This window comes from Pygoscelis adeliae, unplaced genomic scaffold (genome assembly GCF_000699105.1).
Source record: "Pygoscelis adeliae isolate BGI_AS28 unplaced genomic scaffold, ASM69910v1 Scaffold232, whole genome shotgun sequence".
Lineage (NCBI taxonomy): Eukaryota > Metazoa > Chordata > Aves > Sphenisciformes > Spheniscidae > Pygoscelis > Pygoscelis adeliae.
In genome coordinates this window covers 5,187,002-5,190,923 of record NW_008824473.1, presented here as the reverse complement: position 1 = coordinate 5,190,923, position 3,922 = coordinate 5,187,002, and positions in this window count along the sequence as shown.

Here is a 3,922-nt window from a genome sequence, read left to right as displayed (position 1 = left end):
TGCTCCTCAAGCCCGGGGGCGGCGCGGCGCTCTGAGCTGCGCCGCCGGTGTTTCCTCGGGGCTGCCGGAGGAGCCCCGGGCGGCGGGGAGGCCCCGGGGGCCTGAGGCGCTGCCCCCGGCCTGGTTGCAGGCGGAGCGTGCTTTCGCTTGCCTGTTCCTGAGGGCCTTTTCTTTCAGCTTCTTTTTCTTCTTTGGCTGAAGAAGCAAAACCTTCAAAGCTGGTGGAGGATCTGGCCCGTGTTACCCCGTTTTTGTGACTTATAAATTGATGCAGGATAGCTCTGTTTGACACCTCAGGCTGATTTTGTGTTAAGCCACCTTAGGTAGCCTCTTTGTCTTTGTTCTTATCCTGTTAATACTGTCTAGATTTCCAAGCCAGCGCTCGTGTTTGTGTCATAGAGTTGTCTTTAAACAGTCCTTTAATGCTCTAAAAAAGTACAGCTACCTTTTTTAAAAAAAAATAAACCCACAGAAATGTTGGTGCTAGCAGTGCCGTGAATGTTTGTGCAGCTTCATGGTAAGCTAGATAAGGGAACCAATCTCACTGAAGAAATATTGCTCCAATAGCTATGCTAGTAAAAAGAGGGTTGACATCAATTACAAAAGGGAGGGCTGTGAACTGTCATTCGATATGTCATTCGTGAAGAAGTAACTTATACTGCAATTACCCTTTTTTCTAAATCCAGTCTCCATTTTACAGAGTTTCATCTGACATAAAACTCTCACATCTACAGAATCAGGTCAGTAATTAGGCCAACATGTAAGATTTGTCAGTTATAGGACAGTTCCAAATCAATTGTGTTTAACCATGAAATGCACATTTAAAATAATTTTAAAAGTGCTGAAAAAAGCAGGATTACCACAAGTATATAAAAAGGTTTCCATGAAAATCTGCTAGCCATTCCTTATACTGATGTTAAGCAGGCTGATAATTTGCCTTTACATCTTCAGAACATAAGAGAAGTTTTTTAAAAAAATAAGTGGTGGCACAGGACACATTGACTTTAACTTGGACCTAACTAAAGCTACAGTTTTATGTCATTATTTGTTCTTGGTTTGATTTGGTTTGTTTTTTTTTTTCCTACACGGCTCACTCACCTGTCCCTTTGTGTTAGCTCCCATGATTTAGTTATCACGAAGTAAAGTGTAGCATTAAAAAAAGTTGATGATGCTAAGACCTAAATGTGCCACGTTCTACCACTTTGCAGGAACAGTGAGTTAACTAGTTAAATTCACTTGGGCTCTTCAACACTATTGAAATCTTCCAGCCGTTTCTCAACTGTTTTTCCAACTATCCTCTTTCTCCTAGGGTTTATCAGCTGTGAATGATGCCTCTCAGCAGGGAGACAGCCAAGCCACATTTAGATCCTGTCCCTCTGGGAAGCAGGTTTAGTACCAAACTTTGAGTGATCTAAAGTTATTCCATGTCCTCCTTTTCTTTTGAATGAGAGAAACTACCCGCTGTGCTGCTGTAATTGTGTATTATGATATCTCAGTATTTCCGGTACCTTATGTTCTAAGGTTCAGATGTGTTCTGGAAGCTCCTTAAAACTCAGTGGACAGAAGCACACGTTATTTTATTTGCAAGCCGAGCTAAATGACAATTCCCAGGCATACTGAATCTTTTTCCTTTTGTCTTCTTCACAGCTGCTACACTTCCAGCAGCTCAGTATCCTTTACCCATTTTGGGCTGCTAGCAATAAACTAGAATCTGTACTTGCCCACAAAATTCCTGAATTATAAAGTGCCAGGTGATAGGCATAAAGCAAAGGAAGGACTGCGATTACCGAGAGAAAGAGGGCGGCATCCCTCTTTCTACAAATTGCCGGAAGAGTGTTTCTCAAATTGTAGGGCTTACAAAGTTAGTCTGTTCCTTGCTGCTTCTCCTCACCTGAGAGTGTTTTGAAGACTCCCAAATGCTTGTAGGAAGCAAAGTATTCCCTTGCCACAGACATATAATTAGCTATAATGAGTGTAGTTATAAAGCTGGCAGGTAATAGTTTTTATGCTGATTATTTTTTCTCATTAGCATACATATATTTTATTTTTAGAATGATTTTAAGATTATTGTAACTCCTAATAATTTAATGCAATTATGAGTTGGCGTTGTCTTTTTAAGGTTGAGAATAACTGTTTTGCGATATACAAGTGCAGTCTACTATATTAAGTTGTTGTGTACTGTGATGACAATGATAAATGGTGCATCATGAAATATCTTCCAAGCGTCATGTCTCAGTAGCCTGTTGTTTCAGCAGCTGTGAAGTTTTTTTCTCAGGCACTGAGTTAAGGTAGTATATGCCCCAAGTAACTGGCGAAAGGACGAGAGGAAATGGCCTCAAGTTGCACCAGGGGAGGTTTAGATTGGATGTGATGAAAAATTTCTTTACTGAAAGAGTAGTTAAACATTGGACCAGGCTGCCCAGGGAAGTGGTTGAGTCACCATCCCTGGAAGTATTTAAAAGACGGGTAGATGAGGCGCTTAGGGACATGGTTTAGTGGGCATGGTGGTGTTGGGTTGACAGTTGGACTCGATGATCTTGGAGGTCTCTTCCAACCTTAATGATTCTATGATTCTATGTCCAAACAGAAATCGTGTATACGGAAGAACACTTTTAAGATTGTAACTCAAGGTTCATGCAGGCTGCATGGTCACTAGAGGAAAGGACCTATTACCTGTAGAATTCAAGGACACACAGACAAACTTGGTACCCACTGTGCATCTGTGTTGCAATGCACACATAAATTACACTGATCACATATGATTTCATAATAATTGAGGTAATACAATGCATGTGCACAAGGGGCAAATGTAATATACTAGCCCACCTAAAATTCTGTCATACCTAAAATGAGGCCTTTTAACTTAATGTTAATCCTACTTTAAAATAAAACTAAGAACCCCAACTTTAATTACATGGGATCATATTGGGAGCAGCTGTGTTAGCAGCAGAGCTGTCCAGACCCCCAGAGAGGCCTTTGGCCCTCGGGCTGTTGGCAGACGGGGAACACAAGCAGGCAGTGGTGCACCATGGGCGCTAGAGGGGACTGTGAGATATGCTTTGCCAGCGTGGTGTCGGTTATTCATCCGCCTACATGCAGAAGAAGAATGTAGTCTCGGGGCACAAAGATTTAATTATAGGCTGTCTTGTGGTTGTCTTGCAGTTGTAGAACCATTATACCTTATGCCCCAGCATCTTTCCAACCTCTGATCCTACCTTTTTTTCTCCTACATCAAAATGGTTATGAAAATAAGTATTAAGACGGTAAAGTAACTTGTGGAGGACTGTTGATTTGTTGGTTTTGTTGAAATTTTCTTATCAAAATCCCATTGAAGTCTGTTTGCCAACAGCAGCAAGAAAACAGAAGAGAAAAGGATATCAAGTAGGTACATACAGATTTGAAATGCAAGGATGATTTGGATTATGTATGATGTTACTTTTAGTCTAAGAAACATCCTGGGGTCCTGAGGGAATTGGCAGGTGTAGTTGCTGAGCCATTCTGCATCATATCTGAAAAGTCATGGCAGTCAGGCAAAGTCCCCAGTGACTGGAGGAAAGGGAATATCTCACCCAGACCCTGGGAACTACTGACCAGTCAGCCCCACCTCTGTGCCTGGTGAGATCATGGAGCAGATCCTCCTGGAAGTTATGTCGAAGCATATGGAAGATGAGGAGGTGATTAGAGACAGCCAGCATGGCTTCACCAAGGGCAAATCACACCTGACTAATCTAGTGGCCTTCTATGATGCAGTGACTGCATCAGTGGACACGGGAAGAGTAACTGATGTCATCTACCTGAACTTCTGTAAAGCCTTTAATACGGTCCCCCACAACATTCTTGCCTCTAAATTGGAGTGATATGGATTTGATGGATGGACTATTAGATTGACAAGGCTGATTGTCAATTAGATTGATTGGCTGAA